Source organism: Triturus cristatus, chromosome 3_2 (assembly GCF_964204655.1).
Source record: "Triturus cristatus chromosome 3_2, aTriCri1.1, whole genome shotgun sequence".
In the NCBI taxonomy this organism is placed as follows: Eukaryota; Metazoa; Chordata; class Amphibia; order Caudata; family Salamandridae; genus Triturus; species Triturus cristatus.
The window spans coordinates 663,669,888-663,686,234 of record NC_140584.1 but is presented as its reverse complement, the minus strand read 5'-3'; positions in this window follow the sequence as shown (position 1 = coordinate 663,686,234).

Genomic DNA, 16,347 nt, shown 5'->3' with positions numbered 1-16,347 from the left:
GTGAAACCTATGGTTTTTTCAGTGAATTTGTACGGTTTTTTAAATGCTAAGTTATGTATGTATTATTTTTTCTATATATTTATTTTACAATAAACTACGTATGAAAAAAAAATGTAAATTAGTTTTTTTTTGTTTTGTTTTTTCACCGTGTTTTTTTCTGCCTTCGGGGTCCTTCAGGGACCCCCTGACAAAGGCTAGGGGGTCAGGAACTCTCTACCCTGCCCCCTTTTCACGTTCGCCACCTTCCTTTTTCACTCTCGCACTGAAAACAAACAAAATGGCGGCTGACACTTCCTGATTTCGACCGATTCGAACGTTGACTAACATGTAACCACCAATCAGAATTACGCTCGCGCACGTTAGGGTGCTCGCACGGTGCGCGCACGGTGCGCAGCTATAGATATGTATGTGCTTTTAACTGCAATTTTCTCAGGAACTACTGAACAGATTGACTCCATATATGCAAAAGGCACATCCCTGAGCTGAGGACTACCTCTCTGCCAAATTTCAAGTAATTCTGTTCAGCCGTTCGGGCTGTACCTTGGACTAAAGGTCCTTATGGAAAATTGCATGGGGAAAACGCGTTTTGGGACCCCCCTTTTTTCTCAGCCCCTGCTTGACGAATCCCCCCGAGACTTTCAGGGTAGGAGCGCAGCGGAGCGCCCCACCTATTTTGAAAATTTCGCGAGGATTCGTCAACCGGCGCCAAAGTTATTCCAAATAGAATGTTGCGGATTTCCTATGGAAACACGGTCCTAACTATAACTATCTACTGGCGACCGCCAGTAGATAATATATGTATATACATATGTATATATATATATTCACTAAAAAAAACATAGGTTTCAGGGGTGTTATAGTTAGCTGGACATTTCCCTCGTAAAAAACCCTAGAAATTCCCCTGTTATAGTTAGTTCAGCTAACTATAACACGCGCCCCCGCAATGCACTGCTGATGACGTCACATATTACGTCACTCATGACATGGTCAGTGACATCACTGATGACATCTCAAATGACATCACTGATGACATCACTGATGACTTCATCCAGTGAAAGTGTGTTTTTCTAAAAAGTTTAAATATGTTTTATATATTTATAGTGAAAGGCCTATGGAAGAATGAGTGGGTGTATAAGTGTGTGAATGGGTGATTTTCTAGGTGCGTAACTGACTCTATAAGTGAGTCAATAAATGTATCTTACTGCAGACTAGTGACTAAACTGTGTGAATGTCTGTTTGTGTGTTGGTGTATAAGTGGCTGCATGGTTTTGTGAATAGCTATATGAGTGTCTATATGGGTTATTGATTGGTTGTCTGAGTATCTGTATGGGTGCCTGAGTCTTTGTGTGGGTAGGGTGTGTGTGACTCTGTGCATAGATGTGTGAGTGGGTGATTCAGTAGGTGCATGGTTTTAAGACTGCATCTGTGATGGACTGTATGGTTGGGTGACTGTATGTAAGGGTGTGTTAGTGATTGAATGTATTTCTCAGTTGTACATGTGTCAGTAACTACATATGTGAAACACAGTGTATATGTGTGTAAGAGTATATAACTATTTATATGTGAGAGTGTGATTTTGGGAGTGGCTGTATGGATGAGTGTGTGCTTGTATCAGTAATTGTATAAGAGCGTCAGAATTTGTTAGTATTTTTATGAGTACGTGAACTTGAGTGTGTTTAACTGTATAGGTGAGTAAATTGGACTGTAATTAATTATTTGCATGACTGACTAGGTGTGTCTGTATCTCAATGGATGATTGGCGGTGTGTGAGTATCTATATAGGTGTATAAATGCATATGATTGTCCTGTACTGAGTGACTGTAAGTATGAGTGACTGTACAGGTGAGTGAGTGGAGGTGTATGTAGACCTAAGAGTCAATGAGTGGGTATGTAGTTATTGGTATTGGAGTATCTATGGTTTTCAAAATGGCCGTCCTAAATTTTGAGTCGGTGTATCAAAGGTTATATTAGGGTGTGAGAAGATGCACTAATTTATCACATGGATGACGTCATCAGTGATGTCATTTGAGATGTCATCAGTGATGTCATCAGTGATGTCACTGACCATGTCATGAGTGATGTAATATGTGACGTCATCAGCAGTGCATTGCGGGGGCGCGAGTTATATGTAGCTGAACTAACTGTAACAGGCGAATTTCTAGGGTTTTGTACGAGGGAAATGTCCAGCTAACTATAACACCCCTGAAACCTATGGGTTTTTTAGTGAATTTCTAAGGTTTTTTAAATGCCAATTCCTAACTATAACGTGCATGAAACCTATGGCTTTTTCAGTGAATTTCAAAGGTTTTTTAAATGCTAATTCCTATCTATAACTTATCTCTAAAGATATCATGTTTAATGATTTTCATTGGATTTCTATAATTTTCAAATTCGGTGTGTCAATTTCATTAATTATGATTTTTTGAAATTCTTTTTTATCACTGTTTTTTAAATTTATTTTTTTAACTAATTCTTTTAAAAATCAAAAAATATTATTTGTTTTTATTGGGTTTTTCAAACATATTTTTTTATATTTTTAAAAATATTTCTTTAACTATATATTCAAAACTTTATTTTATATATTTGTTTCCCATGTTTTTGGATCCGCGCACCCTATGCGCCCCGTTCTCGATCCCTACGCGTTAGCATCCGCGCATGGTATGCGTTGGGTACGTGTTTAGTGCACGATCGCAATGCGACACGTTCGATGTACGTAGCCCGACGTTTACACACTTCCGCGATGCGTCATCTGCGTCTATGACACGGTAGGTGCGCGGATCCCGCTAAATATTTAACATTTTAAAAAACATATATATATATATGTATTTCATGTGAATATTAATTGAAGACAAACTCTAAACTAGTCTTAAAACTAATATATTTTTACATCTAATCCTATAATTTTTTTTAATTCAATTTCGCGGAGGCGCGCTGGGTGCGTGCTACCTATGCGCAGGGTGTGCGGATCCCATGTGACCTGCAAAAAAAGAGATTTGATTGGTTCATTACACTTCCTCTTCTAACTATTAAAAGACCCCACCCAATTCAATCATTCTTCTTACACTTAGCTCTAACTTTTTTCTACTTAAAATGGCTTCAGGGCAGCAGGCATCACCTCATACATCTGAGGATGAATTTTTGGAGGAGGCACCACGCAAAGAACGCAAAGAACGTTTTTCTTCAGTGGTGTGGACATTTTTTACTTTTCCTGAGGGGCAGAATAAGACCAAAGCCACCTTGGTCACATGCAAGATTTGCAAAAGAGTGCTGTCGCGAGGGGATCCTAACAAGAAATACTCGTGCGGCACGGCTAGTATGATGAATCACCTAAGGACCCTTCATCCAAACAATCTTGCACGAGAAGAATGCAGACGGATGAGAGACGCTCCTGCTCCTGCGCCTTCCACCTCATCACAGCCGAGCACTTCAAGAGTGCATCCATCAGCCCAAAATTTGGACATCCGTCCTCAATTTGAATTTTTAAAAGTGATCTGCACTAAGTGCAATGCGACTGTGTGCTACGGTGAGCAGTCGATCGATCTGAACTGCCGCCGGCAAGAAAGTCACATTTGCTATTTTTTTTTTTTTTTTTTTATTGTTCCCTGAAGTTCATTGTTTGGTTCCTCCTGTTTTGTTTTTTGTTTCTTTTTTGCAGAAAAACCAAAAAAAATTCAAAATTGTTCAGAAAACCCACCACAAAATATAAAAGAAGAAAGAAGAAAATAAAATGTTCTTGTAAGAACTAACTTTCCTGGTTTAAAAAAAGAGCTAAATTTCTTTGTTAGTGTGAGAAAGTTTAGATGAATGTATGTGTAGTACGTAATTGACTGAATGAATGCATTAGTAGCGTATGGTGAATGTATAAGTGCAGAACTATGAGGAAGTGCTGCAGCATCACACAGTAACCTCTTTAACTGCAGTGTGCTGTAGTACTTCCGAAGCACAGGGATGCAACATATGTACATAAATATGTTGCAAATCTATGCTTCTCTCTGCACGGCTGCTTAAACTGCAGCCATGTGGTGACACAAGCACCCTTGCACCATAGTGCAAGGATATCTTTGTCATGTGCTGTTTGTTTTTGTGCAGGAAGACACACCTTCCTGCACAAAAACAATCAGTAAAGGCATTTTTCTCCTTCAATGTATGCTGAGCATTGTAGCATGCATTGAAGATATAAAAATGTGGAGAAATGAAAACAATTCTCCTTGTTGTGCTTTCCTACACCAATTTTAGAATGGTGCAGCATTCACACACATATCGAGATTGATGATTTCTGACAAATCTAGACATGTGTCTTGTTCTATGAGTATTCAGTGCAATCATGTACAACAACACTTATAGAACACCCTTTCAACGCAAACTGGTGTGCATAATGAGGTTGTATTTACATGGAGTATAAAAAGTGCACAGAGTGCCTTTTCCTCTCTTTGTAAATATGAAAGAGTGTCTTGCGCAATAACTATGTTACAAAAAGTGACATATTTCCAGTTTTAAAATTCCTTGTGAATGATAGAAGGTAAGCACAGAGTTTTGTCTGCAAAGATGTTCAAAGAAGAATGATTGAAATAATTGCTGTCCTTCAATAGCTACAATGGGAAATATTATGAACCCCTCAAATCTCTTTTTTTGCAGGTCACATGATATCTGATTATGGTCAGATTTCAAAACTAAAAATAGGTATAAACAGAGTGTTTTTAGAAACGTGTTTCAATTGTGTAGCTTCTTGCTGACCTCCTCATTCTGCATATTGAGACTTAGGTAAACTTACCTTCACAGTAATACCAATAAAAAATGATATACATTTTTTTCAGATTTTCATTGCAATCTAAATTCATATAAATTGCTTCTTTTTAAATTTGGATCTGTGAAAGAAAAGGAAAAAAAAATGATAACATGTAATAATACATTTTTTACAACACAGCATAATTTCCACAAAGTAATTTGTTTGCCTTTTTTGCTGTTCTCAGAATATATTGAATTTCACTAAAAAAAGTGATTTCAATCGTACTCATCACTTAACAGCGGGCAAAAAAAAAAACAATCAGAAAGATTGGTAAAAAAAAACAACCTGCTATTCTCAGCAAAATACCACAAGTTACAAATCACCGATATATAAAATGCTTACGGCTAACAAAATTTTATAAGTTTAACTTACAAAAACTGTAAATGTTGTCGCTTTAAAATATTCACCGAATCTAAGGATGAATTTTTGGAGGAGGCACCACGCCCATAACGTTTTTCTTCAGTGGTGTGGAAATTTTTTACTTTTCCCGAGGGGCAAACAAAGATTAATGCCACCTTGGTCACGTGCAAGATTTGCAAAAGAGTTCTGTTGCGAGGGGATCCTAACAAGAAATACTCGTACGGCACGGCAAGTATGATGAAACACCTAAGGACCCTTCATCCAAACAATCTTGCACGAGAAGAGTGCAAACGGATGAGAAACACTCCTGTTCTGTATCTGAAAAAAAGAATCACAAATAAATGTATATTAATAACTTTAAAATTTATACTATTCCATTACTGTACAAACACATGTTATATAAAAACTGACTAAGAAACTATAGCCCTGAACCACAAGTGTGACGATGGTTAAAACACTACATGCATAGTGCATACTACTTTGAAGCAGTTCATGCCCTAAAGCCTACCTCACTAAAAGACCACATGCTAACTGACTGAATGATTACAGTACTATAAGGAGACACACTGGGTGAGTAACAGGGTGTTTGCTAGAAGTGTATGAATACTGACTGGGGAATTGAAGGTGTGAAAGACAACTGTGTAGGTGGTTAGAGGCCTGCATGCATAGTGAATAGGCATTTGAAGCAGTCTATGTGCTAAGGCCTGGCTCACTGCATGAGTAGTTGGGAACTGACGGAATGATTAGAGTACAGAAAAGAGAGTGCCTGGGTGAATTTATAAGTGGTTGGCTTTTGACACAGTGAATGGATTAGTACTTGGTACTGAATGGGTCACTAGAGGAGTGCAAAGGGATTGACAGGATGTTTGCCGGACTGTATGGATACTGACTAGGGAATTGAAGATGTGAAAGACAAGTGTACAGTATGTTAGAAGACTGCATGCATACTGCACAGACATTTGAAGCAGTCTATGTGGTAATGTATGGTTCACAACATGATTACTTGGAAACTGACTAAATCATCAGACTACTGCTAGGACAGTGCCTGGGTAAAACTTTTAAATTTTCAGTTCTGGCACAGTGAAGAGAATAGTACATGGAACTGCACTTTAGTGTCAAACCCTGACTCATTTTATCAATGCATAAGCAAAGAATAGCTTCTAAAGCTACTAAAACTTGACAAAATGACCGGTTTTATAACAGTTATCCGTCAGCAAATACACGATGTCACCAAATGCTTCTATCACAATCCTTACCCAAATGTACACAGACTCACAGTGTCATTTTAGACAAGCAACACTATCCTAGGAGTTTACCAAAACTCATCCACTAGTCTAGAAGAGATAAGGTACTGCACACAATCTACATATTTAAGTACAGCACATTAGTGTCAAAGCATGACTCATTTTATTAATGCATAAGCAAAGACTGGCTTCTAAAGTTACTAAAACTTGACAACATGACCGGTTTTAAAACAGTTATCTGTCAGCAAATACACAATGTTACCAAATGCTTCTATCACAATCCTTACCCAAATGCACACAGACTCACAGTGTGATTTTAGACAAGCAACACTATCCTAAACACAATCCAATGGTCCAGCACCCAAAATGCAATTCAAGTATTAAACATTGTTACGACACAAGTAATTGTCAACAGATTATCTTCCATAAAAAACATGGACTTTCAGCAGAGTTGGTTTTTTCTTCGATCCTTTATTCAGAAATTTCTTTCAAACATGTTAAAACAGACCATAGCCAACGCGTTTCATCCTCGCGGACTTCTTCAGGGCTATAAACAATACATATATATTTATAAAATTAATATACATTATTTACAAAAAATTATTTTTATAATACACTTTATACACTACAAACAGTCATTACAAACAGTCATTACATCTTGTTTTATAAAATAAGCAAACCATATTGTTTCTAGTTTCTTAGTTCTTTTTAACAAAGCAATAATTCAACAATTCTTTTAACATGTAAAAATAAGGTAAAACGCTTTTAATATAGCTCCTTCTTATTCATCTTATATAGGATCTTGTTCACTCTGCTGATTTCAATGTTAAAAAGGAACAGTTTTATACTATATTCCTAAAGCATATCATTTTCTTACATTTATGTATATTTTTTTTGCATGAATATTTTTAGTCATACTGGAGCATCACAAAACCTTCAGCCATTAACACAGTAGTATCAATTCCATATCGCTTACCATTAGTTAGTGAATTTATTTTCCTGTGGTCTGCGATCTACCGTTTAAAATTTGCAGAATTCTTTCTTTATGGTCTTTTTGTGTACTCTTACGATATCTATCAAAGAAATCATTTGTTTTTTTAGAGCACAACACATATATGGCTTGAGTGACATATTGTCAAAGATTATTATTAGTTTTATGCTATTTTTTCATGGCTATTTGGTAAAAAACACACTATCCATACCTGAGGGGAAGTTATGGCGATTAGATGCTTCGTATTCTTTACTTTCTCAGTACGTTAAGTTATTCAATATCAGCCATCCCTCAATCAGTAGTGATCTATCCATTGGAACAAACAGCACTGAGTATGTAACTCCTCATATCCATAAACATCACGATCTAATATACATAGGTCTCTTTACCGCATTAAAGAACATAGTAATTTAAAAAAAATTATATTTTATTTGTCTAATATACTCAGCTTTTTTACCAATTTCTCAAAACGATGATGTTAATTATTTATCTACAGCGAGATAAGTTTAGGTCCCAGTCCCACATTTTTATAAAGATTATAGATTAAGCACACTCATAATAAGGCTGCCAGCTCATAAGGTGTCCCTCCATCCTGTTATTAGGTCCAATCTAGTACATATTAAATTCCTCATTATTTCATAAACATTTGTTTTAAGGTAAAATGTATTGTCTTACTTTTTTATCACACATATATTAGGGCTGCTAACTTAGGCAGTCTACCTACTGTCTTATTAACCCCCCACTAGGCTCAAATCTATTCCATCTGTGAATCCATAAACTTACTTGTCAGTTTCAGTTTGCCGGCATAGTCGCGTGGCACCAGAGTAGCGAATTACAGCTTACTCGCCGAGTTTAAATACCCCGCTGATACTATCGGGATTCAAAACACCTGTACGAACTAATTCGCCTCGCCCATTTTTCTGCCTAATCTTGGCCGCCATCTTGAAATGGTTAATTCATCGTGGATTACATGCCTTTTACATCTTTTATTTGCGTAAAAAATTTAAAATTCGACTCAATCATATTTATATAATTATTTTATTTAAAAGCATGTTACAAACTCTAATAATATGAGTATATTTTGTTTTCATTTTGGTATACTCCTAGGGATAGTGGTGCTTGTCTAGAATCACACTGTGAGTCTATGTGCATTTGGGAACCACTGTCAGAGAAGCGTGTGGTAACATCGTGCTTTTGCTGACAGAAAACTGTTTTGAAATCTGTCATGTTGTGAAGTTTTAGTAGCATTAGAAGCCAGTCTTTGCTTATATGTTGATTAAATGAGTCATGCCTTGACATTGATGTGCTGTACTTAAATATGTAGATTGTGTGCAGTCCCCTTACCCCTTCCACAGTAGTGAATGAGTTTTGGTAATGTCCTAGGATAGTGTTGATTATCTAAAATCACACTGTGAGTCTGTTTGCATTTGGGTAAGGATTGTGAGAGAAGCATTTGGTAACATCGTTTGTTCTACTGACAGATAACTGTTTTAAAACTTGTCATGTTGTCATGTATTAGTAGCATTAGAAGCTAGTCTTTGCTTATGTGTTGATTAAATGAGTCAGGCATTGACACTAAAGTGCAGTCGTGAAATATGTAGATTGTGTGCAGTTCACTTACCTCTTCCACTGTAGTGAATGAGTTTTGGTAAACTCCTAGGGATAGTGGTGCTTGTCTAGAATCACACTGTGAGTCTGTGTGAATTTGGGAACCACTGTCAGAGAAGCGTTTGCTAACATCGTGCATTTGCTGATAGAAAACTGTTTTGAAACCTGTCATGTTGTCAAGTTTTAGTAGCATTAGAAGTTAGTCTTTGCTTATGTGTTGATTAAATGAGTCAGGCATTGACACTAAAGGGTAGTCGTGAAATATGTAGATTGTGTGCAGTTCCCTTACCTCTTCCACTGTAGTGAATGAGTTTTGGTAAACTCCTAGGGATAGTGGTGCTTGTCTAGAATCACACTGTGAGTCTGTGTGCATTTGGGAACCACTGTCAGAGAAACGTTTGGTAACATCGTGCATTTGCTGACAGAAAACTGTTTTGAAACCTGTCATGTTGTCAAGTTTTAGTAGCATTAGAAGCCCGTCTTTGCTTATGTGTTGATTAAATGAGTCAGGCATTGACACTAAAGTGTAGTCGTGAAATATGTAGATTGTGTGCAGTTCCCTTATCACTTCCACTGTAGTGAATGAGTTTTGGTAAACTCCTAGGGATAGTGGTGCTTGTCTAGAATCACACTGTGAGTCTGTGTGCATTTGGGAACCACTGTCAGAGAAGCGTTTGGTAACATTTTGCATTTGCTGATAGAAAACTGTTTTGAAACCTGTAATGTTGTCAAGTTTTAGTAGCATTAGAAGCCGGTCTTTGCTTATGCGTTGATAAAATGAGTCATGCTTTGACACTAAAGTACAGTACCATGTAGTATTGTCTTTACTGCCCCAGAACTGACATTTTAATATTTTTACCCAGGCACTGTCCTAGAAGTAGTCTGATGATTTAGTCAGTTTCTAAGTACTTATGTTGTGAACCATTCATTACCAAATAGACTGCTTCAAATGTCCATGCAGTATGCATGTAGTTCTCTAACCACCTACACAGTTGTTTTTCACACCTTCAATTCTCTAGGCAGTTCCCATACACTTCCAGGAAACACCCTATCACTCTCTTTGTAGTCTTCTAGTGACCCATTCAGCACCATGTAGTAATTCATTCACTGTGCCGAAACCCAAACATTTATAAATTCACCAAGACACTCTCTTTCCAGTACTCTAATGATTCAGTTACTGTCTAAGTATTCATGCACTGAGCCATGACTTAGCACATGGACTGCTTCAAACCCCTATGCACTATGCATGCAGTCTTTTAACCACCTAGAGATTTCTCTTTTATACTTTCAATTCCCTAGTCAATATCCATATAGTCCAGCAAACATCTTGTCACTCCCTTTGCAGTCTTTTAGTGACCTTTTTAGTACCAAGTACTAATTCATTCCCTGTGCGAAAAGTCTACCAGTTATAAATTCATCCAGGCAGTCTCCTTGCTGTAGTCTAATCATTCAGTCAGTACCCAAGTACTTATGCAGTGACCCGGGCCTTACACATGGACTGCTTTAAATGCCTATCCAGTATGCATTCAGTTCTCTAATGAGCTACACAGTTGTCTTTCGCAGCTTCAATTCCCCAGTTAGTATTCATACACTTCTAGCAAACACCCTGTTACTCACCCAGTGTGTCTCTTTTTAGTACTGTAATCATTCAGTTAGTTAGCATGTAGTCTTTTTGTGAGGTAGGCTTTAGGGCATGAACTGCTTCAAAGTAGTATGGATAATGAATGTAGTGTTTTAATCATCGTCACACTTGTGGTTCAGGGCTATAGTTTTTTAGTCTGTTTTTATATAAAATGTGTTTGTACAGTAATGGAATATTGTAAATTTGAAAGTTATTAATATACATTTATTTGTGACTCTTTTTTGCAGATACTGTTTTTCAACGTTAAAATCGAGAAAGTATGCCAGAAAAAAAAAGAAAAGAACAGAGACAGGAGGATTATTTGAAGAAACATCAACCACACGTATTGAATGAAAAAGATAATGTGGCTAAAAGGAAAAAATCTTCTGGTAAGATCACGAAGCAATTTATTAAAAATGTTTGTAGGAGCAAACAGAATGTAGAGAATGCTGCAACTTCAAATAATTTTTTGAGTAAGAAAAAAAATCAAAATAAGCGGAAAAGTAAAAAAGCAAATGTTCAGTCAAAGGAGATAAAGTATGGTAAAAGAAGACAAAATCAGTATAAGGAATTACGCAAAAAAATATTTTACAAGAGAGTAGTGCATAATTTGCTGAAAAATGTAAAGACATATAAAAAGAGAGCTTTATTTTATAAAAAGAAGAAGCATATTGAAAGCATTGTGGAAAAGGCTTTTGAAGTAAAAAGGAAACTGTTTATTTTAGTGTTGAACAGAATTCGATCACTAGATAAATCAATATATGTAATGAAGGACAAAAGTAGGAGGATAAGAGTTATTAATAAAAATAAATTTTGTGATTTTTTTTGGGAGAATGGAAACACAGTTCTAGTTCAGAGCCTTTTTTTAATGAAGAGAGTTATTCACTAAGTGAAAAATTATTGTACGCAGTTGACACCAGTGGTAGAGGTTATGAGGTTAGTGATGGTTGTCCAATGGAGAAAGAGAAAATGGTTGAAAGAAATGCAGAAGAAGTGATAGCTGATGAAGTTTTAGGGAGACGTGCTAAAAACCCTGTGTACACTTGGGATTGCAGTAGTGTTTGTAGTGTACGACAGGAATCTATTGAAAAATTATGTCGTTTTTTACGAGTCTATACTAAAAAAAGTGTAAAACAAAATATTAAGCTGTTGCAAGGACTAGACCCTTGCAGAGTGAGAAAACATACTGGTTTCCAAAGTCATTCTCTGGCTTGTCTTTCTAGGAAAGTTTGTGAAAGTGTTTTTCACCATTTCAGAATGCTGGCAGTACATCATACTCAAATGCGGAAGTTAGTGAGAAGGTTATATTATGCAAAAAGTCCAGCACTAAAGTTAAGTGAGTTGAACAGTGCTCTTTTGCGTGGGTCAGTTTCAGATGTGAAGCAGGTCTGTGAGGATATTGAGTTTTGTTACTTTGGGCCTCAGCAAGAGAGTGAAGAAACTGACACATTAGTAGAACAAAATGTTGAAGACAATGTAGAACCTGTAATTACAGAAAAATTTGAAGATGAAATGACAAAGTTTAAGGTAATTTCAGGTGAAAGACCAAATGTTTCTTGTATTTGTTGTCGGCGAAGTCACTATAAAAATCAGACTAGGGGTGTCAATCTGTATTTAAAAAGTGAAATAGAAGATAATGATAAGTGGAAGGAATTTGCAACTTATTTGTTGGTAGAGGATTGTTTTGATTTGGGATGTGAGCAGCGTATTTGCAAATATTGTTATAATAAATTAGATGAGAATAAAATGCCTGCTAGAGCTGTTCATAATAATCTAGAGTTGGTTGCTATTCCTCCAGAGCTGATAGATTTAAATACGTACGAGTCTATTCTGATACAATGTGTTCACTCTTTTCAGGCTATTGTTCGTATGGAGCCCCAAACAAGTAAATTACCTCCATCAGAGTTGCAAAGAGGATTGAAAGGAAGAGTTGTGTATTTACCATTAGATTTAAGGAAAAATGTTGAAACTATTGGTGTAGATCATGCAGAAAATGAGCCACTAGTCATTCTAGTTAATGGTGTTCCTACTAAGAATAAGAAAATCTGGCAAGAGTTAGTGGATGTTAGAAAAGTGCAAAAGGCATCATTGTATCTGATAAAAAATAATGAGTACTATAGAAATGTGTTTGTTGGAGAAGAAGAAATATATTTAGCAGAAGATAGTGAAACATTAAGTGGACAAATTAAAAAAGTGGACATGTCCAGATGTGAAGAGATCTATGAACATTACAGTGTACATCCACTTCATTCCAAAGAGGTGATGGGGAATACAATTGGGTTGTTTGAAATGAAAAAAAGCAACAGGAAGTCCCATGAGTGTATGGGAAGAGAGTTTGGAAGCTCGTTGTTTCCCGCAGTTGTTTCCAACAGGAAAAGGTGGACGATATGATGAACGTCCTGTGCAGATTCCTGCATCTGAATATCGGACAACAAGATTATATGCAGAAGATCCAAGATTTCGAAAATGTATCCCTTATATGTTTCATCTTCTGTTTGAAAGTGACTTGTCTGGACTTTCATATGCAGTAAATCACATTTTAAAAACTGGAATGCATCTGCAAAATGTAACTGCAAAGGATTTTATGGATAAAGTGCATCAGAGAGATGATCATTTAGAATCTCAGTTGATTAATCTGATGGCATGTCAACGTGGGACTAATGAATATTGGTACCGTCGACATGGAGATCTGAAATGCATGCTACGGAACTTGGGAACTCCTACATGGTTTGTTACACTAAGCTGTGCTGAGTATGCTTGGGATGATTTACTTGAATTTCTTCGAGAGGCAAATTCCAATATAAATAATATTGAATACAAGACACCTGGAGAATTGTGCTCTTTGGATCCTGTCAATGTATGCATATATTTCAATCATAGATTTGAAGCTATGATGTCTTTCATCTGCAATAAAAAGAATCCTCCTCTTGGAGAAGTTGTGGATTTCTTTTGGAGAAAGGAGTATCAAGCAAGAAGTGCTCCTCGCATACATATGTTGTTATGGGTCAAGGATGCCCCCAAATTTGGAACATATTCAGATGAAAGTGTTTTGTCTTTCATTGAAGATTATGCTACATGTGCTGTACCAAATAGCAGAGAAGACAAAAACTTAAAAGAACAAGTCTTACGATTTTAAAGCCATAGGTGTGTAAAATACTGTCGATGAAAGTACAAGTCAAAGGATAAGTTCTATACCAAATGTCATTTTGGATTTCCACGTCCTGTATTAGCCAAAGGAAGAGTGAACAGTTTCATGTCAGCTGTACGACATAGCACCACAAGAAAGTCTCCGAAAAGCACCTACAACTTAAGAAGAAGCGAAGAATCGAAATACATAAATGACTACAACCCAGTTATTTTATCCATGTGGAACGCTAACATGGATATTCAGTATGTTGCGGACAATTCTATTGCTGTTGCTCGATATATAACGTCTTACATTACTAAATCAGAAAAGACTGAATTGAAAGAAATGTGGGAAGAGATTTCTCACGAGAAGAGTCTAAGTAAGAAATTATACAGTTTCAGTTTGAAAATGTTATCGCATCGTGAAATTGGAGCATATGAATGTTCAGATCGGTTATCATCTGCAAGTCTATATTCCAAAAGTAGAAGAATCATTTGGGTGAGTCTAGGTCTTGAATCTGTTCAAGAAATTGAATATTTAGCAGAAAATGACCCTGAAAGTACAGATATTTTGAAAACCAATATGTTGGACACATACTATCCAAAGAGAAGTCATCATCTTGAGAACATGTGCCTCTATGAAGTGTTGCAAAACTACACTTTTAAACGGAATATTACAGAGAGCATCAACGATGGAAAATATGGAGTGATTGGTTCTGAAGGATGTCTGGTGAAACAAAGGAAAGGAAATTTAATTAATCACAGAAAACTGAGTTGCGACACTGTTGACAAAAGGGAATTTTACTATTTAGCCCTTTTGCAAATGTTCAAACCATGGCGTTCTGAACTGGAATTACTTGGAGATTTTCCCAGCTAAGAAGATTCATTTAATGCTTGTAAAGATAGCATACAATGCAGTGCTTTCGCAAATTATGTGAAAATGTTGAATGATGAAATTGATCAAGAAGCTACAATTGCAGCTGAGATTGCTAGAGACAGTTCTCAAGATAGTCAAAGTTCTGCTGCACTGAGTCAAGATCCACTTGGACAACCAATTGTTGAAAATGAAGCAGCGATTGCCATGAATGAGGTGAAAACAGCAATGTATCAAGCACAAGAAGATGCAATACAGTTAGGAAACTTGGAAGAGCAACTAAATGTTGAACATAAACAAATATATCAACAAGTGAAAGAGCAGATTGACCATGGATTACTTCATGAATAGAAAGACTGCTCATGTACATCTTTTCAACCTATCCGAATGTATGTGAGTGGTCAAGCTGGAACAGGAAAGAGTTTCTTAATTAAAGTAATTACAAGTTATCTGCAAAAAAAAACTGAGTCGCATTTGTCTTGTGTTGTCACTGCACCAACTGGGTTGGCAGCACATAACATTAAAGGAATTACTTTACATCGTTTACTAATGCTGCCAGTAGAGCATGAGAACAAATTGGAATACCACAAGCTATCTGGAGAAGCTTGTTGTGAAGTTTCAAGAGTCCTGAAGAAAATGAAACTTCTCATTATTGATGAGGTGAGCATGGTCTCAAACTTGATGCTTGCCTTTGTGCATTTAAGAATGCAGCAAATTCTTAAAACAGACTATGACGTGTTATTTGGAGGAAAACACATCATAGTTTTTGGAGATCTACTGCAACTGACACCGGTAAAAGGACAACCGGTATTTAAAACACTTGCCCATGAAGATACCAGAAAGTCTCTTGGCAGTGTTGGTAATGTGAACATTTGGAGTAATTTTGAATACAAAGAACTGACAACAAATATGAGACAGGCAAATGATGTTGAATATGGAAGTATTCTTCAAGATATAAGAATTGGAATTCTTTCAAAAAAAGGGAAAGAAGCTTTGGAGAGTCGATTACTTTGCAATGTCTTTCCAAATGAAAATGCTGTTGCTGCAAAAGTGTACGTGGAAATTGCTAAAAATAAGTCAGTGATTTGCTTAATGCCAACACTGCGTGAGTGTTCAATATTCAACGAAGAATTATTAAAATTGGAAAATGAAGAAATTGTCAAAATGGAAGCCATCGATAAAATACTACATGAAGGAATCACTATTATTTTAACGGGTAAGTTGAGATCAAAACTAGATTGTTTAGAAAAAAAAATATCTAAAACTGCTGGTTTGGAAAAGACACTGTATGTGTGTGTAAACTGTCGGGTAATTTCAATGCGTAATTTGGATGTAGAGAAAGGTTTAGTTAATGGTGCAATGGGCAAAGTGGTGGATTTTGTGAATTATCAGAAAAAAGAAGGAATTGAATTTTTAAAAATTTAATTTGATCAGATTGATGAAGTTAAAGAAATTGGTCGTTGTTCAGTTCGTTTTTTGCTTGTTAAAGATTTATATGTCCGTAGGAAACAATTTCCATTATCTCTGGCATATGCAGTGACTATTCATAAATCTCAAGGATTAAGTGTAGACAGTGCATTGGTGAACATTGGATCTACTGTATTTAAAGAGGGTATGGCATATGTTGCTTTGTCGCGAGTCAGAACATTATCTGGTTTGTTTTTGATTGATTTTGATGAGACAAAGGTTACTGCAGATGCAAACTGTGTAAAAGGGTATAATAGGTTAAGAAGGGTG